At 45.6% G+C, this 27,327-nt stretch overlaps 1 long non-coding RNA gene across 1 annotated transcript in view; it reads left to right on the plus strand.

The window, feature by feature from the left end:
* LOC138503283 (uncharacterized) overlaps positions 1-27,017 on the plus strand; it is a 152,202-nt gene extending 125,185 nt beyond the window's left edge. The window contains exon 3 of the long non-coding RNA XR_011279599.1: positions 26,722-27,017. This is a non-coding gene — a long non-coding RNA (uncharacterized lncRNA). The remainder of the gene's footprint in view (positions 1-26,721) is intronic.
* Positions 27,018-27,327: the final 310 nt, after the last annotated feature.

The following is a 27,327-nucleotide window of genomic DNA, read 5'->3' on the forward strand; positions in this document are numbered from 1 at the left end:
GATAGGGTCTAAGGGAATATCTAAGTATACGATCCATACTCGTCTAAGGCAGTGAAAGAAAGTGATTTGCTTCTTAACATCAGGTGGGGCAACTAAACCCTCCCCTTAAACTGGTCACTTTGAACGTCATTAAATACACAACGTCTCATTGGCTGCACAAACTATAGGACCCTTAATCATGCGGTCCCCTACCATTGGTTGGCACTGTAACCTCCGTCAGTACTTTTCCACCTACGTTAGCAGCACGCAGACTGGGCTTCCAGGTGCTGGTGAGCTAGCCTTCAACCATAGCTTCCCACCAATTAGCATAATCTTCCATCATCACCTCAGTGGTCTGCTGTCAATTAGGGCTTTGAACTTGTCCTTGGGAGTGTTCTTTGCTCTGGAGAATTCAGGGGAGTGAAGACACGCTCTGCCCTCATGCGGAGGTGTGACCATCATGTTTGTCCAACTTCATACCTCAACGTGACGGAACACCACAAAATCGAGCCTCTAATAGACCTCTGATGTCTTCCTTGTTTTGTTTATGCCTCTTGAACAGGAATTTGTTCTTTCACACGATTTGTATACAATGTCTGCTCACCCCAGCGTGATACAGCCTTGGCTTCTTGGCTCACCCAGCCTCGCCTTTCTGAGATTCACTTCTGTAATTCACTTGTTTTATAAATGCGGCACACTGGAATTGAGGCCTTCATTCTTTAGCCCAGCTCTGCTATAACACGTAGTGGAAACATCCAGTCTTTACCTGCTTATATATACATGTATATGTTGGCACATGCCACAATCTATTCACTATAAAGCTAGCCTCAAGAATACTTCGCCTGCTTGCATTTCTTTGCATCTGTAAACGTGTAAAACAGTTTGACATCTTCATCTTTTCTGTAGCATAAGTTTCTTCATCTTGATCCCAAGATGCTACTTATCTTCGATGCTTTCTTGATGCCTTATAGAATATCTGCTTTCTCTAGTCTCTGCATCTCTTCTATGTACGTCTGCTTGGCTCTGTGTGGCATCACCATTCGTCTTGGCCATTCATTTGCTCTGCTTCTTCTAGGATTTCATTCAAATGGCCATAATACTGTCTCGTATGCAGGTATGGTTTTCTTATGGGAACCTTGATTCCCGGATTCTCCTTGGTATCGGTATTTTTACTGGTACTGCACGTGTCTCACACTCTGGTTCCCAACATATAGGCAAGATAGGCGAAGTGATTGAGGTGGGGTACTTAGCTCCTTCTCTACCCCTTAGACTAATCAGCTGCACAGAGGATATCCTCCAACATTCCACCCAACAATGCCGATATTGATGCCCATAGCCCCACTAGTTGAATGAGCCCCAAAGATGGCCACATCTATCCCTGATTCCTTTATAACCCAACACATCCAGCAAGCCAAAGTGGCAGAAGAAACTGCTGCAAAAGATGTCCTGAAGGATATGAGCAACTGAGGTGACAATGGCCCATGTTGTAGGGAACCCCAGAGCAGAAATAAAAAAATAAAAAGCGGAATATCAAGAATGGTAAAAAATGTAAATTTCTCTTTCAACGCCTTGGCCGCACAGGAATGACTATAATAACACAGGCCTCTATCAAAGAGGTGGGCCTTCTAATATAATACCAAAAGTTGCGTTTATATTTATGAAAAGGTGAGGAAAGGCTAAAATAGTAAAATCTCTTATTAATGTAACTGGGAATAACACACATTCTGGATTAGTTGAGATGGCCTGTCAAACCAATCAAGCGATACAGGAAAACCATCACCATCACATAGGTGCTTCACTGAACAGTGGAATTGTAGCGATCTCTGCTAACCGAGGGTCAAATTGATTTAACACAAGAACTGCAGGCCCAGGTTACTTCTAACCTGGAAAAATGTGTGCTCCCAGGTGGGAGATTTAACACAAGAATGCCCATAAGGGAGCATTGGAGGAACTGATGGAAGCAGGGGGACATATGACAGAAGGCTTAATTTTCCAGAATGGGACTTTAAAAGTTCTGGAAAAGCATAACCGTTTCAGGATGGAGTATGTGTTCCATGATGAAGAACACTTAATCAGGAATCAGAGCTCTATCCTGTCTTTGCTGCAGGACATTCCGGCATTGAGAAACATTACTTCATGGGACATTTTGAGAGTAGAGGTTATTTCTGATTATAATTAGGACATTACAGTAGTTGATCTCCCCTCTATCCTGGTCCAAAACCACTTGTTGTCATACCTAGATGACCTAAGACTTAGTGGCATCAATGTTACCATGTATGATGGTCCACCACCTGCCCCTATGCATCTAGGATGTAAGGTTGATTGTAGGTGTGGTTGTATGCAGCATTGTACTAGAGTGACTGCAGCCCAGTCTAATCCGAAGGATTTTAACATTGTTCGTTGGAACTCCAGAGGGTTCAAACACCTCACCTGCCAGGAAATCACCTTTGCTAAACAATACCTACTCACCGGTTCCCGTTTAACCAAAACCTGTCCTGCACAAATAGCTGAACAGAAGTTGTTAATAATTGTATACGCTTCCCCTCCTTCAACAGGGAGACCAGGAAATTAACTATCTCTAGAGGAGCGGCAGGAATGGGATTGAAATCCCTTTCCATGCCCCAGCCCACCCAGTCAGACCACGATGATGAGTAGGAAATCTGAGTGGATCTAGACCATGAGTCTCGGATAACCTGACAAGCGTCTCATGAAAGGCCTGGGAATGTCCAGGACCCAGAAAACCTCCACCCCATGAGAGGAAGTTGTAACTCTAACTCGTGGCAACCCCTCCTCCCCCGCGGGCCTGTGATTAGAAGAGGGAAGGACGGAAGGAGCCTGAGGATGTCCAGTGAAAGCTCCAGCAGGGCTGGGAAACACACCTGGACCGGCCAAAAAGGGGTCTGGAGGACCAATGGTGCTATAAGTCTGTGCACCTGGTGCAAGGCCCTCGAGATGAGAGCCAATGGTGTGAACGCATACCCCGTAAATTGAACCCAGTCCTCAAAAAAAATCATCTACCGCTATCTCGTCCGGATCTGGACACCACTTGAAAGAACGAGGGACATGGCAATTGAGACATGAGGCAAAGAGATCCGAGTGGAACAACCCCCATAGAAATCTCTCGCTTTGGAGCCCCCCAACCAGACAGACTGGCATCTGACTCTAACACCATAGCAGGAGCAAAGCCAAAGATAGCTCGTCCGTTCCAAGCTTCCATGTGTTGAAGCCACCATTGTAACTCAGCCATCTCGTCTTGAGACAGATGCACCACCTGAGAATAAGGAACCCGGACTGGAGATGCAGCGTCTTCAACCTCTGCATAGCTCTATAATGTAACAGGGCTAGACAAATGGCATGAATGTACGCCAACGGCATCCCTATGACTCTGTCTAGAAGCCGGAGCGACAAGAAAACCTCCCTTAGGATGGACCTGATCTGTGACTGAATACCCTGCATCCTCTTCTGAGGCAGCAATAGTTGACACAGCTGACAATCTTTAATGGAGCCCAGAAACTGGACACATTGTGTAGGAATGCAAATAGACTTGTTGAGGTTGATCACAAACTCCAGATCTTGAAGAAGAGTAACCGTCAACATAAAAGCTTTCGCTCTATGGAGAGCTATCTGGGTAAATGTCCTTCTAACCATATTACATCACAAATGTTAAGACTATGGATGAACTTATGCTTAACAAAGCAGATTTTAGCAAGAAGAGGACTAATTTCTAAAAATCAAAATACCTGCCGATATTGTAACAACCACACTCAAATAGAAACTCTATCACATTTGGTGGTTGAATGCTCAGCATTGACGTCTATGCAGGAAAGACATTTTAATAACCTGCTCCAATTTATGTGTGCTCGAACCAAAGATGAAACATGGGGTTGCTTACTCACTAGTCCTAGAACCAGAGGTCGAAGTGGGCGGGAGTGGTGCTCCTATACTTTTTATTTTTAAGTTTCACCGTTCCTATACTTTTATTTTAAAATAAACCATAGTTTTAAAATAAAAGTGTAGGAAGAAGTTGAAGCTTGCATTTCAGTGCACTGCACTGCACATTCCTATAAATAGTAGATGTGTTTGTTTGGGGGTTTGGATTGTATGTGGGAGGGGCACAACAATGGGAGTTGTGGGGAGTGGGGCAGACCAGCAGGGAACATAGTTCCACTACTTCTTTTCGTACACTTCAACCACTGCCTAGAACTGCAATACACATTGCTCTTTTTCAGTATGTCAATACTGTCCTACCCAGAGAGACAAGCCTGATTTAGATTACTTAAATGATAATGTTGTTTTTATGTCTAGTACAATTATGTACTCTTAGTTCTTTTTTATCTGTTAGCCAGAAATGTTTTAACTAAGTAAGTAAATAATGGTGATATGTATTTTGTATTCTAGTAAATTTTAATATCTATACCTTTTTATGGTGGAAAAACGAGGACATGTATTGTATTGTATTGTATTTTATTTATATAGCACACCAAGCCCTGAGGCAACTGAGCACATTTCTTAGGTACAGACAGATATGTAAATATATTTATTTATTTTTTATTTATTTGAATTTGTAAAGAGCCCACTGCCCTGGGGCATCGTGGTGCTGTTAAGAAGACTTGCTTGGTTAGATAAGTGCAATTAGAAGGCACACATACATAGATGATTGCAGTAAGTTATAAAATATACAGTTATAGGAGTAAAAACAAGATTACAGGTAAGGATGGTAAACAGAGCGCATAGCGTGTATTTACATAAAATTTACATAGGAAGCATAGAGAACAGAAGTATTTTCACGGAGTGCATGGGGGACGAAAGTATCTATAGAAAGATTATGAGCGTTGAGGGTTCATTTTCATTCTGAATGATCTAAGATTTGGCCACAGTGCGGAATTTATGTATGGAGGGTTCAAGCCTGATGTTATGCGGTAATGTGTTCCAAATTTTGGCTGTGAGGACTGGGAAGCTTCTACCCCCTGCTTTTTCCAGTTTGTACCTTGGTACAGTAAGGAGGGTGCAGAGGGAGGATCTGGTTTGTCTGACTGAAGTGTTGAGTTTGAATTTGTCAGAAAGGAATTTAGGTGCTTGGTTGTGTATACATGTATTTACAAGGGAGAGAGTCTTACATTTAATTCTTTGGTTGATAGAGAGCCAGTGGACATTACGTCTCAGATCTGAGATGTGTAGTTTTCTGAGGAAGCTGGTGGCAGCTTTGAGTGCATTGTTTTGATATATTTGTAGGTTGTATAGATTGTGTTGACAGGTGCCTAAGTATAGTGCATTACAGTAGTCCAATTTAGTAAGTACCAGAGCTCTGGCCAAGCTGATACAGTTTTCTGTCGTCAGGAAAGGTCTGCAGGCGTTAATGAGCTTGCATGTGTAGGCCGTAGTAGATGCTGTGGTGTTCATTTGTTTTCCAAGCGAGAGGGTGGGATCAAAGTACATACCTAATGTTTTGACATCTTTAGATACTTTGATGTCATTGCCGTCAATATTAAAGGAGTTCAATTTGTTGTCCAGTTGGTTGAGTCTGGCTTGGGTTCCCACTAGGAGAAGTACAGTCTTGTCGCCATTGAGGCAGAGACCGTGTTGTGCCATCCAGGCTTGGATGATAAGGTAGATATTGTTGAGTCGTTGTGAGTCAGAGTCGTGGTTGCCTGTGATGTGTATGAGAATTTGTGTGGCGTAGTTAGTGTAGGATATGCCCAGTTGGTCGAGTTTGTCGAAGAGTGGTTTGGTGAATATGTTGTAAAGTGTGAGGGAGACTTGTGCCTTGTGGGACTCCGCATGTGACAGTTGATGGGGCTGCGGAGGCTGAAGGTGCAAACACTCTGGTTATTCTGTCGTTACGAAATTATTGGATCTAGGGGATGGCATCGTTGGAAAAGTGGGCTGCAGAGGAAAGGTGTTTGCAGAGAGATTTGTGGTCGACTAGGTCAAACGCCGCTGATAAATCTACTAAGAGAAGGAGGGCAAGGTTGCCTGAGTCCTTGATGTTCTCAATTTGGGTTACTAGATCTATCAGGGCTGTTTCAGTGCCATGTCTGGGTCGGAATCCGGATTGTCGTAGCCCTGGCAAGTATTGCTTTCCAGGTGGCACTGGATCTGTAGGTAGGCTTCTTTGTCGATGATCTTCAGGAGGAAGGGTACCGTGGTAATTGGTCTGTAGTTGGAGGGGTTGTTGGGATCAAGGCAGGGTTTTTAGAGGAGTGGCATGACCCACGCAACCTTCAGGTTAGTAGGGATTTTGTTGGCCTTGAAGGAGGCGTTGATTAGCTTAGTGATAAAAGGGGCAATCGCTTTCGCAGTTTCTTTTATGATGGGAGCAGGGCAGATGTCACCCATGCATCTAGAAGGTTTGAGGCTTAATACTATTTCTTCTACTTCCTTGACACTGAGAGCAGAGAATTTGAATAAGTTAGGTTCGACAGGGGGTGGAGTCACGGATGCGTGATCAAGAAGGTTTTGAGTTAAGTTAGCTTTTTTCATTTTTATTTTCTTTTGTAGGAGCTAAATTTTGTCTGCTAGTGCTTTCTGGATGTTTTGACACCAGGTGGGGTCCTTGATGCAGGTATTAGGAGGCTGTGTGGGTGATTTGAGCTCTCTAAGAATGCTCAGTAGTTCCTTAGTGTTAGTCTTAGCATTCTGAATACGGTTGTTGTTGGAATCAGATTTAGCTAAGAAGATGGCAGATTTGTATGTGGCAGAGGCTACTGAGAAGATTTGCTTGTTAGGCGACGTAGGTGTGTTTCTCCAATTTTTTAAGCTGCTCTTTTGTTTTTTGTTAGTGTTCTCAGTTGTGGGGTGAACCAAGTGTTTAGGTGGGAAACCGGTTTGGCTTTGCAAGGCTTTTGGGGTGCTAATTTGTCGATGGCATTTTGAATGGTGGTGTTATAGATGTTTACCAGGTGTGTGGGGTCCTCATTAGGTTCGAGGGCCGTGTCCCTGTGTAGGATTGGCTGAAGAAATGGGTGAAATTATTTATGTAAATTGAATGAAAATTTGAAAGGTTGAATTATTCAGCTAAACAAATAAAGAAAAAAAAAGTAACCGTCAACCAGAGCCGAGCGAGAAGCACCTGCTTCTCCTGCACTAGAATGAGCATGTCATCCAAGTGTATTATTATTCTCACCCCCCTCACACAAAGGAAAGGCATTCCTGGTCTCAGAAGCTTCAAGAAGCACCTCAATGACTAGGACAGGCCGAATGGGAGAGAGGTGAACTGCCAGCACTGATCCCGCCACTGAAACTGTAGGTACTCCTGGTGAGGTGGGTGGACTGGGACCACAAAGTATGCATCTTTCGAATTATTTTGCACATCCAATTCCTCCCACAGTAGGAAGTCCCTCAGCAGACGAATCTGCTTCATATTGAAATGGCGATATACCAAAAAGGAATTGTGGGCCTTGAGGTTGATAACCAGCCTGAGCCCCCTCCCACTCTCCCTATCCGGCTTTAGAACTGGAAAGATGGAACTGAGAAAAGGGGAAGACAAATGCACGGCAGGAACCACCACCCCTTCTGAATGAGCTCACTCACCTCATCGTCCACCCAACTCTGCCTCTCCTGACTGAACACCAGCTAATGAGGCAAAATCACCTGAAAGCGAGGGCGATAAAACTCTATGCAGAATCCCCATACTGTCTGAAGGACCCATGCGTTGGCTCTGAGAGTGCCAAATTTTAGCAAAACAAGCTAACCTTCCCCCAAGCTCTCCCCGGGAAGAAACATTTAAACAGAAAATGCTCACCTGATGCAAAATCACCACAACCTGCTCCTCTGTAGGGACGGCATCCCCCGCTGAGAGAAGAAGACGTCAGACGCGCCTCTGGAGTCCAAGGACCCTTAATTCCCCCCTTGCGACAGAAACTGCACTGAGTGCAAAGAACCCTGAAATTAACATCCAGAGGAGCGGCCTCTATATCTCTCTTCCAGCCTTTCCAACAAAAACAGGAGTCCATGCTTTCCCAATGTTACTCTGTGCCTTATCGAGGGCAGTGAAATAACAAGGAGAGTTCTTTAACAACCCTGTTCTCGAACAGCAATCTTTGTGCCTTAGAGCCTGCCTCTGCAGGGATCATATCTGCCAGCTTAGCATCAAGGAGCATTAACAACGCCTTTGTTAGGAAAGATTTCCATTTCATGTGTAATTTTCCCTCCAGGTGTGTACCCCTCAACATTTTGCTGCTGTTAAACAACACCATAGTCTGACTTTGCCAGAGGAGCACAGCCTTCTGCTGCACTCCCCTGAGCTTTTCGCCCTCTTTATTATGGGGAAACTGACATGCCCTTACAGTCTGTACTGGGAGACTTTGTTTCCTTTAGTCCTTGTCAAGAAATAATCACCTGGATGTCCAATTCCTCCACTACAATTGTGGGCTGTCATATAGCCTATCTTTTAGGCTACATGACAGCTCACAATTCGGTAACCGGATGGTACAAGCATACGAGTAATTGATTCAAACTGGAAGATAAATATAGTGGAGGAACTTAACATTCAGGTGCTTATTTCTAGATGATTAATTGAACATGACAGAATAATGATTCAAATGATCTATGGAAACTAAAATGTTATCATTAATTATATGTTGTACATCAATCAAGGGAACAGAGAAGAGGGTGAACAACTCCTGAAGAAGGGGGATACCTACCCCGAAATGTGTAGAGTGTTACACATTAGCATTTTTCAAAATTACATATGATTGGTGAACCTTTGAACATATGTGAGGAATCTGATGAGTATATTTGTTTACTGAAAAATAACCATTGATAATTGGGATTTGAAAATTTGTTCAAACTAATTTATGTGCTTTTCTATGAAGCAATATTTTTTTTTTGTATCAGGAAAAATAGTTGGAACTTATGTTTTCTTGTGTGAAAGTGAAAAACATATGTACAACGGAAGTAAAACCTAGACCAGTTTTTTTTACATAAAATTGGGTCATAAGTGATATTTTTGAAAAACAGTTTAACAAAATTATATGGTAATTTACATATTGTTTGTGTATACAGTAACCTTTGGGTGTGCAGGGGACGGGAGAGTTCCACAAGTGTGTGGACATCCGTTGGTTTTACAATCCTTCCTGTCCCATTGGATGTCCAGAGGTTGCTGGGGAGAAGCGTCCTCACCCCAAGCTCCCATTAACTACAGAGACTGCACTGGTCACCTGGCCTCCCTTCTGATCGCGGGCACAAGCCCTGCCAGTTGCTTGCCTGCACTGCCTCCCTGGCTGCCCCTGCACCTGGGGACTGTTGTCTGTATCCCTACAGTCCCCTCACCAGAACTTAGTCTGCACTCACCCTGCAATTGCCACCTGCTGGCCATTCTTTTATTTGTCTTGCTTATTTATTATCCCATGTACCGCACTTTCCTTTCTTTAATTTATCTTGTTTATTATCCCATGTACTGCACTTTTCCCTCTCTTTCCCCCCACCCCCACACTTCTCCTTTTCCCCCTTCCCTTGCGATCTGAATGACACCTGGCATAGTAAGATAGTTGTCTGTCTTCCCTCTGTTCCCCCTCCCTTGCCTCGTCGCGCCTTGAAACACTTGTGTATAGGCGAGTTATAAATGCCATATCATATCTCTATGGCTCTTCACCTGCTTATTTGAAAGCCATGATCTCCTCTTATGCTCCGACTAGAACACTTTCTTTCTCTGACAAGGCCAAATCAAACCCCATGCTTTAAACGGGTTAATGGCTTAGGAAATCATTTCCATCCATCTCAGCCAAAATCTGGAACTCACTTCCGCTCAATTTAAGGCTCGAAAACAAAATCGGCATCTGCCACAAACTAAAAATTGTCTTATTTGAATAATTCTTTTCTCCATCTTTAGGTGACCTCTTTTGTTCTTTTGTCGAATCCGAGGAGCTTAGTAGCTCAGATGAAGAGGTGGGCAACCCTCCAGACCAGTATATTTGTGCTATTTATTCAGGTACTTAGATGCTTTGGCCGAGTAGTGAGTAAAGATTAAGTGTGCTGGACTTCCTTTAGGAGGAAGTGGCACTTGTGTAAACTGAGTTGAACCCATTCTCACAGGGGTAAGACAAGGTATGACTTGTTACGGATCCAGGTCCGTTCCTAACTCTGTCTGCATTGTGATGCTTTTGTGTCCCGTGCCTGGTGGAGTTGTTATGGCCCGTAGCTGCAACGTCTATCCGGAGGCTCAGGTATCAATAACTGACCTCCAACCCCCATACAGAAATGTCAGTGACACCCGCAGGTGTGGGTCAGATTCAGATGACTGCTGGTTCACAGCTTATATCCCCTGTTACGCTACCCACAATGCAGAGTACTATTGTAGTTTATTTCAGAGACTACGGTAGTGTAAGGTTGTAGAAGAAGGAGACTGACACACAGGTAGCATGGTTGCTGGCATAAACTTTTATTTAAGTTCAAAATTAAAGAGAAAACCTAACATTTCCTAACTCTAAGAGGGGTTTCCCTACCCCAGCAAAAATACTAAGGATTCAGTCAGGATGTCAATGTAAATCAAGAGTCCACCATCCTGTGTCAAAAACCTATTCCTGTCCCTTACACATGTAACTAAGCTAATGAAGTGATGCATCTCCTTGGTCCAGAAGAATGGCTCCCTTCTTCTGGACAATGGATCACTGTTCCAGTAGTTAGGTGGGACTTTTACCTGAGGGAATGACTCCCTTCTCCAGGTTTCAATCCCTTCCCAAGACACAACACAAAGCTCCAGGTTCCAATGCTAAAAAGCAGTAACATTCTCAGTTCAAATTCAAAAGGAAAAGTTCCCATTCAAACATCACCATTCCTTATTGCCCATAGTTAGTTTCTTCACTCTTGGGTTCCCTTCTCCAGGTATCTTGCTCTCAGTGTTTTCACATTGCCTGGTGAATGACTCCCTCCCACTGGCTCTTTTACAGGCTTACTCCACAAATCCCAACAACAGGGGGAATGGGGTTTCTTCCCAGTGCTCTGCTTAACCGCTTCCTCACTTGCGGATCTTCCAAGGAGGGCTTTTCCTTTTTGGTAAATCCTTTTCTGTTTTTGCTTTGAATCTAGCAAAACAACTAGAACATGTATGTATGTTCTTTTGAAGACTCTTCATTGCTTCACATGTTCTCCTCGCCCCAGTACCTTCCAGGGAAGTCTTTCCAAAGTCATCCCTACTCCTCCTCTCCTCATCCCAGCATCTTCCAGTGAAGTCTTTCTAAGGTCACCTCTACTCTTCCTCGTCCCATTTAATCTTGCTTTCTTAATGCTACAGAGGCAAATGGAATTGTTGGTTACAGAGGGTTGAGTAAAGGGATAGGAGGATTGGTAGGGGATGGGTAGGGGATGGGTAGGAGGTGGGTGGAGGTGATGAAGGGTTGGCATACCACGTTTACCTTGGATGGCCGTTCTTGTCTCTAGAGAGGGAGTCTCTCCCCATGAGATCTTCTTGCCGAGTACCACCCCCAGGGGGACCATCAGAAAGCGGCCTCACTTCCCTAGCCTCATGAGGAGGGTCTCCCCCTCAGGGAGAAGTGACAACATCCAGGGATTCATCACATACCCTTTCCCTAATGCTGCTGGCTTCACCATCTAATATTGCTAGGCGTTTCGGTTCTTCTGGCATGACTCAATATTGCCTCTGGAGTTTTCACCCGAGGTCCAGATAGGAGTGATAGTTGTAAATGTGTTCTCTTCCCAGGTATCAAGGGGGACTATCTATTCAATGTTTTTGCCTCTGGAGTTTTCACCCCAGGTCCAGATAGGAGTGATAGTTGTAAATGTGTTCTCTTCCCAGGTATCAAGGGGGACTATCTATTCAATGTTTTTGCCTCTGGAGTTTTCACCCCAGGTCCAGATAGGAGTGATAGTTGTAAATGTGTTCTCTTCCCAGGTATCAAGGGGGACTATCTATTCAATGTTTTATTTATTTTGGATATAATACTTCCGAACCTAGAGAAGTCTGTGCCAATAAGAGTTTCCACAGGGAGGCCGGGGATGACGGCTGAGTTTGAGTTTTTCTCTGCCCCTAATATTAATGGTCACTGGAGTCCGATGATATACCTCCTGGTCCCTGTGTACACAGGTGATTTTAATTTGATTCCCTTTCTGTAGTTCATCAGCATAGACCAGGTCTGCCCTCACTGTTTATTTTCTACCTAAGTGTACTAAAGCTGATACCTATTTCATTCACTGTGACTGGTTCATGGATCTTAAAGGGAGTGGGTGGACAGAAACAGTTGCTCATAGTTTCAATGTCTGGGTCCTCTTGGGATTCTATATTTTCCCATTCTCCCCCCTCCATCCAACCTATCTCCATGCATTCCTCCTTTCATTCTGAGGGCAGTGCCTCAATAGGTGTCCTTTCTCACCACAAGAAACGCAGGGTAATATCAGTGTTCTAATCACTTTCCCTGCTTCTGGTTTCCCTAATCCCAGTTCTTTCATAAGCGGATACCTTTTTTCATCTCTCTTCTCGCATTCTCTAACATTACCCCGGGATTTGTTAGGAGGTAGATTTCAGGGGGCTATTTTAAGGTCTTCACACCCTTCCTCATTTTTAGGTAAAGCCCTTAGCTGTTTGGAGGCTTCAGCATGAGCATGGGCGGTTTAAATGGCCTTGTTCATAGTGGGCTTACTTAGTTGTAGCACCACCCGTTGTAAGGAGGAGGACAAACTATTAATCAGTTTTTTGAGGGCTAAAGCCTCCATATCCTCCGGCAAGGTCTTTTCCCCCAACCACTGAGACAGTGTGTTTTGTATTCGTGCCCCTAATTGTAAGGGTGTTTCATTAGGGTTCCGCTTCATCTCCCATAATTTCAGCTGGTAAAAACCTTCCATCAGTCTTAGTAGATGCAACAATCCTTGCTTAATTTCGTTAAAGGTAGTGGTTCCAAGGGGGTTTAGGATTTCATATGAGGCTTGAAGTTCCCCTTGCAACAAAGGAGTGAGATAGCAAGTATTAATTTCTTCGCTTCAGTGGAATTGCTGGGTGAGCCTCCCTAGGAAATGTAGGAAAAACATTCTGGGGTCTTCTCCCCCTCTATAAGGTTGTAGAATACTGTGTGGGAGGTTCGGCCTTTGTTGACTAGCTGTTATTCTATCTATTCCCTCTTGGAATCTAGTGTCTGCTTGTATCTGGTGTGTGCCTCTATTGGGTTTATTTTGTCCGATTTTATGGGGGAAACGAGGACCTCAGGAACTTCTTCTTTCTCTGACATCAGGAATGGGCAAGGGGGTTTTGTTGTTTCTATTGAGATGTCCTACTCTGGCTCATTTGGGGAACTGGTTTCTCCCTGTGATATCTCGGGAAGAGAGGAGGTTTGAGTAGTCCCCAAAGGGACTGTAGCAGGGTGTTGTTTGCGGCTAGGTTTTATGCCCAGGGAGCATATTGGCGGCAATTCCCTGTTGGCTTTCACTACCAAGTTTAATCTTGAGTTTTGGCCGATGGATAATCATAGTCATAATTCATTTGCTAGGGTTCTTCCCTTGTAGAGGAGACTTTGTTGGCAAATAGGGATTCTTCATTTTTCTAATATTAATATTTTTACTATGGCGACTTGGTCCCCAGCGGAAACTTGCAAACGGATTTCCTTCCCCTGTAATGTGGTGGGAACCGAATGTTAGGATCGGGAGAAGCAGGAAGGGATGTGCCCTTTGAAGGACAAATTCATGAGAATAGGGCATATGGTTTTGTGATGCCATTGGGCAGGAGAAGATTTGGAGCCTTACTGCCCTCACCCAAGAGCGGTCATCTCATTTGAATTACAAGCACACCTACAACCGAAAACAAATACATCCCTGAAATTCAGACTCAAGAGCGGTATCCCGTCACGTCATTACATAGCACCTGAGGTTTGAAGGAGATAAGCGGGGGAGCCGTGTCTGAAAGCTTCCGTGATTTGGGATAGGAGGAGCAGAGGTGATGCCAATAAATTAAGTACAAGGTCGGGGAGGCAACGTGGGTGCACCACACTGTCTGGTATAATGAGAAGGCCTATTGTCTTATCAAAGCAGAGTTGGCCTCGCCAGTTTACTTTGATTATGTCTGGATCAGAGGGGTGCACATCATGTGACGGTCATGATTTATTAATATGTCAATATGTTTAAACCACCAATCCTGTACCTGGATTCAATAATGGCAAAGCAGTAGACCATATGTTTAGGGGTATGGATTTAGATAAGATGTGGCCAATCGGTTGAGGGACTATAGGCAGACATTAGCATGTTCTATAGTTGGTAGCCAATGAGGGTGGTGGGATAACATTGTAATCTATGTATTCAGTCTTTGCAGTTTACTGCTATATAACTTCTAACTCACAGAGATCATGTCAGTTTGGTTCTACGTGATCGTCTGAGACCTTTTTGCATGTAATAAACCTTCTATTACCTTGCAAAGAGGTGAAGTGATTATTTGGCCTTTTGGATTATTTTTACCGCTCAGGCATTGTGTTACCTTCTCCTTTACAAATTGGTGACCACAACATGATCCCAGACTCTCTGTGGAGTCGGGGATCTCAGCCATGCATCCTGGGGTGTGGCGCACATCTGGAGTGACTAGTGGCTGTGCATGATATGAAGAGGTTTTCTGGCACTGTGTTGCCAGAAGGCCCGTGTGCTGCTTGGAGTGTGGCGCTGCTCCCAGATTGTGCAGGCCGTTGACTGGATCATGTATCGGTGGTGCTCGGGAGAACGCATAATAGATGTGAGTGTATCTTTGCAGGAGGAAACAACAAGAGGAGAGTGTGTATGTGTGGAGTGAGTTGATGGTGAGTGTTTAACTTGTAAAAGACTACGTAGCATTATATAGTGGTTATGTATATATAGAAGTGGCCAGAGGGATCGCCTCCGCAGAGAGGAAAGGTGATGTCATGGTATATATTGCGGGGAAGAGAGAAGAGAGAGGAAACAGGATCTTCTCCTTTGTGGAGAACTGCAAGTAAAAGAGAGGTGAGGTCCCGTATATGGAGGACCTGGGACCCCTCCACTCAGCAAAAAGGAGTGAGTTATGAAAGTCGAGAACAGGGCACGAAGAGACTTGGAAACAGCGTTACGAAGGGCAAAGGCATAGCTTGCACCAGTAAAGCTAGAAAGGGAAGAGGGACGAAGAGCGCCAATAGGCACCGATGAATGGAGAACGGGTGATATTTTATTTAGAATTAATAGTACTGCAATCCGGGACATACATGTTGAAAATGAAGGATGAGGGCTACAATGAAGTGAGGTATCGAGAGGGATTACCACGAGTGGGCAGTTTAGACTATGAGTCAATTAGATCAGATGCCGATGCAGGAGCAGCAGAGGAGGAGAGGAGGAGGAAAGGGGCAAAGATGAGCAACCACGACATGAGATGCCACCTATGGTGACACTGAGAGTGGAAAGCTTATGGGGTCCAAGACTGAGAGTGCAACTAGGTTGCATGGTGGTGGTGAAGGGAAAGAGAGTGGGGCAAAAGGCACCAGCCGCCGATACGACCACAGTTTCCATTGTTACCTAAAGGTCCCAGCAGGACACAGTACGTTCCCAGGCTACATATGGATAGAAATAACTTGATGAAGGCTCTGCCATCGCTTGCAGCAGGAGCAGGCAAGTGGATATATGCACTTGATAAACAGACCGTGGGTATTACACTAGCGGTAGGAGACATGAAAAGTTGGTTTTCTGTACTACTATGAGATCAAGCGGATGATATTTGGAGAAATGCGGATTGCTCAGGGATGCACATGGGCTTTGACAATCATGATGGGGCACATTTTAATGGTTGTTGTGCTAAAGTGTGGGCTGCCCTAAGAGCAGCATATCCTGATACACCGGATGTACATTCCATAATGGCAGGTACTATGAGGGAAGAGAAAGACCCAGCACAATACATACTACAGATTCCGGAAATGCTGAGGGCTGAGACAGGGGAACCACAGGATAAGGCGATAGCAATATTTCATCATATGTTAAAGAAAGGACTTACAAAAGAAGTGCAGAAATATTTGGACAAGGTAGTGGGGATCGAGGCTAAAAAATGGGCACAAATTCAAGCAATCATAGTACATCACTGTAAGCAAAGGCAGGAGAAAGAGAAGGAAGGGGTGGACAATGCTCAGAAGGCAGAAGCAGAGATAGTACAGAAGAAATTAGCAAAGTTGAGCATTGAAGGAGCAGTGATTACGGACCCGCCTAAAGGGCACGTATAACCGCAAATGGCACCAGTGGAAACGATAATGGCACAGGAGTGGACAAAAGGGTATGGGGGCTATCCAGACAAAAGAGGATATCAGGGAGGTTACCAGGGAGGTTTTCAAAGAGGGAGAGGAGGATTCATAGGAGGGTGAGAAGGTATTTGGAGGGATGGGGCCAAGATTTGGTGGACCAGGACTGTGTTGGTCATGTGGGAGAATGGGACAATTTTGAGCAAGAGTGTAGGAGCAGGCAAGCAGCTGCGTATGATTTCTGCACGTATCCCAGTGGACCGGTGGCCCGGGCACATATCAACAGCAGCATGAAAAGATGCCTCCAAGTGCCCTGTATGGTGCGGTACCCACGCAGGTGCCCCAGCAGGGTGAGCAGCCTTAGTATCAATATCAGTTGCCAGTACCACCACAGATGCATCCCCTAGCACCCAATAGCATGCCAGTGTATGTGCAGCAGCAACCACAACAGCCAGCACCACAAGTATGGGACAGAAATGCTTTGCCGCATGGCACAGTGTCACTGTGTACAGGGACGAGTGTGGTGGCCTGTAATCTCTTTGTGTTCCCAGGTTCAAACACATACCCAGATTAAGACAGCCCACAGAGAGCATTGACGTGCCCAGTCCTATTAGTTACAGGCCAGCCCAGAAGAGGAACCCCTGGTAGGTGTGGAGATAGGTAATCATTTGTTTTCATGGTTGAAAGAGGTACCACAAAATCATGTATAAAAGAAGGCACTTCCCCCTTTTCAGGAAAAGTAATGGACGTGCAAGGGTTCTCTGTGCCAATAAATACGGATCATTTTACAGAAGACCTATCCATCAAGGTAGGTAATAAAGAGGTGTCAACTCCGCTATAGTTTTCACTTGTGAACTTGTTAGGCAAGGATATGTTAAGCAAACTAAATATGACAATTTTGTTCTTGGAAGAAGGGATAGTGTGTTCTACACCAGGAATTTGTTATGCTAGTGTTCAAGTATTGTATAGTGATGGTCCCACGAGAAGAATACCTTTGCGCACAGATTGTTTTCATGCATGGAGCAACTGTGTTGCTGAATTGGGTGCCAGGCATGAGGAACAAACCATGGAGAGTCCCCTCTGAAGTTTTGTTTAGGCCATCAGTACCCCAAGATCATGCTCTGGGTACCATTATCATGCTAGATTTGGTGGGTATGCTGATTGCAGACTACAAGAAAGTCTTGATAGGGACTGACGACGGGGGAGATGAGTGGTGTAGTGTTTTGTTTATCAACCCGGCTCAACCACTAAGTGGGTTGTCGGATGGGCAGTTGTTTGAGGATGCTGAAAATGATGGTGATTTGATTCTGGAGGTTTTTATCCCCATGTCAAATAATGATCCAGCATAGGGATGTCCCTTTTCCTATACTTATTGCTAAATGCATGCCTTCACACCTACAGGAGGACATGTTACAGGTCCCAAGCACTTGATGGACTGACAACCCCCATGATATAGGGCTCCTGAAGAGTATATGAGCAGTACGTATCAAGCTGAAGCAAGGCACAGTGTTTTATTTTATTTAGCGCTTGCCTGCGCTCTCTTTCCCTCCCCGACCTCCTTCTATCCTGTTTCCTGGCCTCGCCTGACTCCCACCCCTCTCACGCCCACCACCCTCTGATTGGGCCGCAATGCCAACAGCAGAATCCTCGAGGGTCCAGGCCCTTTGCACCAGCCCTTGAGCCACTTGGCTTTCTACTGCCTGAAGTAGGTGCATCTACTGCAGCCCACTCACCCATCCAATTTTTATTTCATTTTATTTTATTTAGCGCTTGCCTGTGCTCTCTTTCCCTCCCTGGCCTTCTCGTGGCCCGTTTCCTAGTCTCGCCTGACTCTCACCCTCCGAGCCGCCCACCACCCCCCTATTCGGCCACAAAGCCAAAAGCAGAATCCACAAGGGTCAAGGCCCCTCTCACCATCCCCTGGGCCACTTGGCTTTCTGCAGCCTGGGTATAATTTGTTATTGTCCCTGGTCCTTGTGGTCGCCTTGGAGATTGACACGTTTAACCAGAGCCATTTTTCCCCTCCAGCATGGCGCCGTCCCACTCTGTAAGAAAGTGTATGGTGCGCTCTAGTTTGTCCTTCAGCACCAGAACGCCAGCTTCTGTTTTTGACTCTCGTGGGATAAACATCACTTGCAAATGCCAAGACCTCGCCTCTCAACGCTAGGTAATAGTTTTGCCTTTCTCAGTGCTACTGTAGTTATTCATCGTTTTTTCCTTGTTCTGGATAATCTGTTCTACTTTGTTTCTATTTTGTCTCCTTGCCCTGGATAAGTCCTTTGCGTCTCCTTGCCCTGGATAAGTCCTTTGCTACGTTCTGTCTCCACCTAGATTCCTTACGGTGGCACTCTGCCTATCTTTGTACTTTTTTCTCTGTTCTTACTCCCTGAGGAATTTGGATTACCTAATAAAGATCCAGCCCTTCAACAGCTTCATCTTCAACTCGGTGACACTTCCTGGTTATTTCATCTAGCGACTCACAATCAACAGTCACAGGGTTTTTCCTCCCTTTCTCTTGGGAGTTGTTTTCCCTGTTAATTGACTTTCTGCTCCAGAGGTCACCTGCCCTGGGTAATTGCTTGTCAAGCAGGGTAGCGTCCTGAGAGTCTCGCCCTTACCTGCTCCAAGTAGAGGATCCGTCAAGGATTACCTGTAAGCAAGACCTCACATAAGAAGCCTCAGGTGAGCTCAAACTCAGAATCTGACACTGGGCTAAGTGCATCCACTACAGCCCACACTCCGATCCATTAGATTTGTATTTCATTTTATTTTATTTACCGCTTGTCTCTGCTCTTTCCCTTCCTGACCTCCTTGTAGCCCGTTTCCTGGTCTAGTCTGACTCCCTCCCCCTCCTGCCCCCAACACCCTCCGATTGGGCGAGCATCCACTCCTTAAGTCAACCCCTCAAGGCAGCCTCTCCATGGGCAGCTACCGGCTAAGGGCCACAAAGCAAAGGTCAGCTCCTGGCTGAGCAGCTCCACTCCGTGTTTGCCCGTGTTTGCCTGGGACACCGACCACAGCCAACCAGCAGCAACTGATAAGGTAGGTGTGGTGTGAGCGGGTAGTACAGCCATTAATGTACTCCACTAAAACCCCATCACTCTTAATACCTAATATCATCTACCTAGTATACCTACATGCATTTGGCCTAAAATTGTTCAAGGTAGCCATGTTTGCATTTAGCCTAAATTGTGTAAGATAGCCTTATTTGCATTTAACTTACATTGTGTAAGGTAGCCATATTTGCATTTGGCCTAAATTGTGTAGGGTAGCTATACTTTGTCCATTGCTGTGCCAAAGTCAAATCGGAATTTTTTCCTTTACTGTTGCTAAAGTTGAACTGAGGCCATTTCCCTATTTGCTCTCCCAAAGCTGAATCCAAGTGTTTATGTAGCAGCGCCAAATTTGGGTTTGAGTGTGTCCATTGCTGTGCCAAAGCCACTTCAGAGTGTTTTCCTTTGCCAAAGTTAGATCTAGGCCGTTTCCCTTTTCACATTCCAAAGGATGGAGGTGTTTACATAGCAGTAGCAAAGTTAAATTGGAGTGTGTCCATTGGTGTGTCAAAGTCATATCTGAGTGTTTCCCTTGTTGTTGCAAAAGTTAGATCTAGGCCATTTCCCATTTGCTTTCCCAAAGTTAAGTATATAGCAGTGCCAAAGTGCAATCCAGGGGGTTTTCAACCACTTCGACCCAGTTGAATCTGAGTGTCGTTCCATTGCAGTGCCAAATTTACATCATTGCCCAAGTTAAGTGTTTTCACAATGCTCTACTATAAATTGAATCTTGGTGGTTTTCAATTGCTTCGACCTAGTTGAATACGACGTCTTCCCTCACGGTGCTAAAGTTAAATCTAGGTGCTTTCCCCTGCTGTGCCAAAGTTAAATCAGAGTATTTCTCATTGCAAGTTCACACTAGGCAATTTTTCCAGCGCTGTGCCAAAGTTGATTCTAAGCGACTCTAGCCTTCTCTCCTCACCCGGCTATGCCTGCCCCAGACATACCACACCCATCCCCACTCCTCCCCACCCCAAACCTCCCCTCTCCTGCTGTCATGACTCCTGGCCTTGGCCGTCAGGCCATCTGGACTGCACCAGGAACCCCCATCAAGGCCTCAAGGGCCTTATCATGTTTCCCCAGACTCTCTTGGAGCCAGTCCTGGCGCCTTTAGTGCCAGGCCATGTGGAAAACCAGTGAATTGGGGCCCATAATGGCATTTTTACAACATGGATGCTGAATTGGGGCCCATAATGGCATTTTTACAACATGGATGCTCCCATATGGCTCAGTTCCACAACTGAGCCTTTTGGTCTAGCATTTTAGGTGTGGCCAGGCCCAGAGGCACCTTGGATACCTGCAGGCTATATAAGCCACGCTCAAGTTGCAGAACACGCTTCCCGTTGCTCTGCTAGTCGCAGCGTGATGTTCACCGCGGACTGCTGGATTCTTCCTCCGCACGCCAGACCGAATTACCTGCAAGAACAAGGATAAGACACTGTTAGCATTCGCTTACCTTCTAGTGAGCCCTGGTCTCGTACTCCGCTCCAGTAACCCGAACATCCAGCATCTCGGCGTACCTCGCTCCATCAAGGAACTCCCGCAACCTGGGGGAAAAAGAGACATAGAAGCAGCATTAGAAAGTGTTTATTATTCACATCTGAAAAACAGCAAAGGCGCTCGCTTACCTGCATTGAGCTCGTTTCGGGTCCACGACCATTCCGGGCCTTCCACAACCTGCAAGAAGAAAAGAAAGGACTGATTATTACGCAGAGTGCCAGTAGGCGGTTCGCTCAACACTACTCACCACTCTCCATCTTCTCGGCACGCACAGTCTGGATCAGCATTGCGGTCTGCAAGAAAGACAATAAACAGGTTAGCACAAGAAAGGCACATAGCGCCGTGCTACGCGCTCACTTACCATCTCGTGCACAACTCAGGCAGCACGACATCACAAGAACTTCATCCGCACCTGCAAACAAAGGAAAGACATTGATAAAGACAATTGCAAAATAAAGGACAAACTGTCAAAGCAAGACTCACCTGACGAACGGAGTCGCAGCAGGTCTGGACTCTGAAGGGCCTGCACCAGTGAAGCAACTAGGCAGCGATGTGCCCATCCCCAACGCACCCCTGCACTGAGCGGCAGGATGGAGAGCGCACCTTATCAAAAAGCAAGTTGAGAAGCGCACCAAGGGAGTCATTGGGCCCATGAGGGAGGTGGGCTCGGGGTTGGAGGAGACAATCAAGCTAATCTAACGCCTGTATTTTCAGACCTGGTCTTCAGCCAAACAAGAGTCCAAGGGAAGGGGTCCAAGGGCGGAAGCAGTCCGAACTGGGTGGCGCCCCCGTGGATACCAGGTGAGCGTTACACCCTCAGGAGCCTGCCACACTCAGCAGACACTTCACCGTTCCAAAGGTGACTTGGGCCGCCACTCTCCAGAACCCCATCTGTACTCACCAGCCCCACCTTCCACAACTCACCCTGCTCATCCACATCACCCCTGACCACTCCCGCCCACTTCCCTCACCAGCACTGAAATAAGGTAGCTTGGGCAGCTTGCTAGCATGCAACCCAATCAAACCCCATCTTGACACCCCAGTGTATACCACACATTATAAACCTCCTGCCCTGCTCATCCCACCCTCACATCCTCAGACACCTAACTCACACTTCACTCCCTCAGCGCAGCATGAGCCACCCTGGCCAACACAGCCCTGTTAGCAAAACCTCCTTCCCTCTTGCACACCACGGTGCCCCTCAAGCGCCCGCAAATTGTACAGATCATACTCATCACAGTCCGCCACCAATACATTGCTTTCCCCTTCTCCTCCCCAGGGCACCTCCTGCTCCCCTACCCTACTCCATCCAGCCCTCCTTGTCACTCCCAACCCTGTCCTAGCCTTTTCACCTCCCCTCCAAAACACCCTTCCCAGATCCATATCCCTCCAACCCTCCCTCTTTCTGAACCTCCTACAAGGTACTCAAACATCCCTGCTCCCCTCCCCATGACACCCAACCTGCTACCACTCCCAATGCCGGCCATATACCAGAATTCTCAGACACTATCCTGCCTACTTATCAACGCCAGATCAGTCACCAAAAATAAACACAACATCTTTGACCTCATAACCACTGAAAACCCAAACGTTCTATTCATCACTGAAACCTGGTTCACCGTTGACTTCTACCCCATCACACATGAAGCCTTCCCTCCCGGCTACTCCTTGCTCGTACACAACAGACTCAGCAGAGAAGGGGATCTAGCCATCCTCCACAAGCAACACCTCTCAGTAATATCCACTGAAAATCTTCCTTGCAACACTAAATACAAATCCATTCTTACTAAGTTCCACCTGTTAGCCAGAGCTTTCTCCTCCTATGTATGCCACCTGATTACTACCGAAATTCCGCGGACTCTCTCTGCGACTCCCTCCTACTCTCTCTGTGACTCCCTCCCTCATCCAGCACCCTGTGCTTAATTTGTTAGGAGATTTTAACATATGGTTTGATGTTCCTGCCAACCCCATAACCCTCTCCCTCACTGGCAATTTGGAAGCTATTGGCCTAACACAACTGGTTTCCCTCCCTCCCAACATATATTGCAGGACACAGCTTAGACTCACTATTCTTCACATCAGGTCAAGTCCCCCCACTCCTGCCTCACCCCCTAATCTAGACTGATCACCATGCTATACCTTTCTCACTTCAACACCCCTCCCCCTACCAACCACGTTCAGCAAACATCCCCTCAACCACCCCAGCCACTCTCCCTCTCTGTAATAAAATCATCATCAACCCAGACCTGGCCAATTCCCTACTTCATACACTACTGTATCTCTCTCGCAAGGAAGGACACCCCTCCATTGACCTCTTTGACCAATGGCTCTCCCCTCACACCAACCTATCGCCCCTCATGTGATCAACCCCACACCAAATGTGGTACACTCCTTCCCTTTAAGCTCTCATAACCAACAAGCATCACCTAGAGTGAACCCGGAGGACCAATCCTACCCCACAAAACAAAACGTCCCTCGCAAGACTGAACAGGGCATATTTGTACGAAATCAAGGCAGCAAAAAAAACACTATGGAAACAGAATCTCCAACTCCAAAACTCCATGCAGGGAACTCCTAGGGAGCAGGCTGACTTCTGCAACCTACTAGCACTTAGCCAACCCTCTGGCTCGCCGGAGATCCTTGCCCACCACCCCATCTAAAAAGATCCTTACCTCCACTTATGCTGGCAGCGTAGCCCGCTCCATCACAAATAAATCCCTATCATCTGGCACCTTCCCAGAGCCCTTCAAAACCTCTTACGTCAAAGCACTACTCAAAAAACACTGCTTTGACCCACTCTCCCCATCAAGCTCCTGTCCAATCGCCAACACACGCTTCATTGCTAAACTAATTGACCATGCGGCATATAAGCAACTTGGCCTCTTCACAGAAGCTGAAAGACTCCTTGACCCAGCCCAATCAGAGTTCTGGCCGCTCTGTGGAACAGAATCCTCACTGGTCTCTATCCGGGACGACCTAAAAACAATGGCCAATTCTGAAGGGTGTGCTGCACTCATCCTCCTGGATCTATCTGCTGCCTTTGACACCATCGACCACACAATACTCGGGAATTGGCTCCTAACCCTAGGCATCAAAGACACTGCCAATAATTGGATCGCCTCTTTTTTTTCCAAACAATCGCAAATCCTTCTCCTCCCTCATTTCTTTTCCGCCCCTTTTCCGCCCCTCGCCCTGTCACAAAAGGGGTGCCTTAAGGAGCCTCCCTTTCACCCCTCCTCTTCAAACTCTACCTAAGCCCACAGCCAGCTTTCATCTGCTCACACAACTTGCAGACAACACCCAGATCATTTTTAAAAATCCCCAAGACTTCGGCCTCCCCACTTCCCGACCTTGCCTCTTGCCACTCGGATATCGACGTATGAATGACAACCAGACACCTAATCCTCAACCTGGACAAATCAGAAATCCTAATATGCGGCAAAACTGCTCTGATCCCCCCAACCTTTGCAAGAATCGTCAAGAGACTACCTGAGTGGATGCACAAACAACAAATCACCACTGAATCCTGCTAGGTACGTATAATGCACCACTCTGGTGGACACCGGCCGCAGGCATGGTTAAATGCATACATCAGAATACAGCAAGGACTATGACAAAATGTGGTCGTGCTCTCTACATTTTCTCTGCCTACTTAGACAAAACTACGCCTCAACACCTCTAACATCAGAATGTAGCCAAGAGCTTTGACAAATTCAGGCACACTGAACACATGGCAAGTCTCTAGCACTCACGCTGTCTCCTGTCTCCTCCCAGCACCTATCCACATTTCAGGCATGGGTTGCTCAATACCAGAGCCTGGACAGTCCTGCTAAGCCTTATTCAGCCAAATACACATATACATCCTAATCCTTTGCCTCCAACACTTTGGACGTCGGTCCCCAAGCACATTCCCGCTGACACCACACTCTGGCTATAATAATGGTAACATGCACTATATTAATGACAAATGCAATACAATACAATACCCAGAGTACGACAGTATCCATTGTCAAGGGAGGCAGATGAAGGAATACATGAGACAATTGTGGTTTTTTGGCATCAGGGCATTATAGTACCCTCAGAATTCTCATGCAACATGGCAATATATCATGTCAAAAAAGCAAAAGGGTCAAATTGAAAGATGATACAGGTCATACACCCATTGAATAACACTATTGAAGCTAAGTTGCCATTTGTACCAAACCCTGCCATGATTCTTTGTAATATACCAACAGAAGCTACATATTTTACTGTTATTGATTTGAAAAATGTGTTCTTTTCCATTCCATCGCATTCCAATTCCCAATATCTCACCATGTTAACCTATTGCAGGCAAAGGTTCCAACACACCATACTTCCTCAGGGGTGCTGTGAGTCCCTGAGTATTTTTAACAGAGTACTCCATATGGATTTGAGCAACATACATGTACAGAGTACAGTAATCCAATATGTAAATGACCTCCTAGTGTGCAGCACAACAGAAGACCTATGCAGAGCAGATTCAATTACAATCGCTAACACTGCCTGCGGATAAAAGATACAAAGTAGATAAGGACAAAAGGCAATGATGCCAGAAAGAAGTGATATCTTTGGGACAGATAATATCATTAGCAGGGAAGAAAGAGTAGCTGCCGTACAGAACACGCCACAGCCCACTACAGTTGAAGAAATGCAACAGTTTCTGAGTTTAACTATTGCAGAGCATTGATGTTCGACTATTCTAGTCACACAAAACTTCTTCTGCATGGACTCAAAGAAGCACACAGAAGGAAAGGCTCACTCACATGGACATGAGAAATTATACCATGTTTCTCAGAAATTCCATGAGCAATGCATTCATCCTAGGACCCCCTGATTACACTAAATAATTGTGTTTGTTCTCACATTCCCATGGTCAAGTAATGGCTGACATGTTGGCTCAGTAAACGTCCTTCGGGTACAAGCCCCTAGCATATTATAGTGGCATATTAGATTCAGTGATGCAGGGCCATTTCCCTTGTAAACAGGCACTGGCCGCTGCAGCTTTGCTATAGAAAAGTCCTCAATTATAACTATGGGGACTCAGTTACTTTATATGTAGAGCACCCTCTGTACACAATTCTTGAGCGATGCAAATCTACCTTAACAAAACAACGGGCCTCAGCATATGAGGTTATTTTGTCAAGCCCATCCATTCACTTTGTGTGGTGTCGCACCGTGAACCCTGCCACGTTTATTGCAATACTTGTTGAGTAAGGTAAGGAAGTGCATGAATGCATTACCTATGAAGGTCCAGAAGATGATTTAATATGAGCAAGGGAGGATGCACTTGAGGAAGGGGAGATCCTCTTTGTTGATGGGTCATTGACAATTAATCAGGTGACTGGTCAGAGACACACAGGTGCCAAAGTAGTGTGCCTTGTAGATGGGGAATATGAGTTTGTACTTCAAAAGAGATTGCCAACACATTATTCGGCTCAGGCAACAGAATTGATTGCATTAACTGAAGCATTAGAAGCATCCCAAAGATGCTTAGTGACCATCTAGTCTGACTCTGCATAAGTGACTACTACCATACATTCAGGATTGTCCAGCTGGTAAAGGGGGGATTTTGGAGGTCCGATAGCACACCTGTGCAGCATGCGGCCTTGTTGGAAAGATTAATGTGTGCCTTGTCTCGCCTGACACTGGTAGCAGTGGTTAAATGTGCCGCCCACACACAAAATACAGACCCTGTTTCACTTGGGAATGATGCAGCAGATAAGGCTGCCAAAGAGGTGACCTATCATAGGGAACCAGATGTCACCACATATCCTGAGGTGGCCAATCAACAGTTAAAGTTAGCAATTCCATATATTGCAGTCCCAATTTGCTTTAAGCCTGAGAACGTAGCCCAGTAAAGACCACTACTTGTCCCTGCACGAGATAGTGACGGGGAGAAGTATGCACACACCTCTCCTACATTCACAGCATCAGATACTCACAGGGCAGCAGGAATTTTGAGGGAGTATTTGAGGGAGCTAACAAAAAGTATAAACATTTTGTCTTGCCAGATTGCTGCTAGAAGAGAAGACACAGTGAAAGCATTGCCAACAAATTAACTGAATTTACCGGCGATGCAGTTGTATCCAGGAGACCAGGTGTTTGTAAGAAATGTCATCCGTCACTGGAAACGAGCAGAGATTCCAGGGGACTTTGACTGTTATTTATGCCATGCCCTTTGCAGTTTGTGTGAAGGAGTTGCAGTACTTGGTCCACTTATACAATGTTTGGAAGAAACCCGGCACTGTGCCACCTTCTGACCAGAATGACCAGATCACTGAGTAATATTAAAGCATATCTTTCAGCACATTTGTTTTATGGTACTACAATTGGTCAATCCATATAATATGATGAAAAGTATAGATTTTCTGCATGCTTTTCAGTTTTTTCTATCCCTTTGCAGATTCACTACTACAAGCATTGTGTAATATATATGTTAGGTTGTATATGTTGTGTTTTCTTTGGAGTAGGTATAGTGTTTCTGTGTGGTTATTTTATATGGTTGAGGCATATAAATGGGGAGTAATGAAAATGACACAGATGTATCTTTGAGGATGACATGAACCAGGAGAGGAAACTGAGGCAGAGATAGAATATAATCAATATAAAGGGTTAAT

The sequence above is a fragment of the Ambystoma mexicanum genome, chromosome 11 (genome assembly GCF_040938575.1).
Source record: "Ambystoma mexicanum isolate Mex_15411 chromosome 11, UKY_AmexF1_1, whole genome shotgun sequence".
Classification (NCBI taxonomy): Eukaryota; Metazoa; Chordata; class Amphibia; order Caudata; family Ambystomatidae; genus Ambystoma; species Ambystoma mexicanum.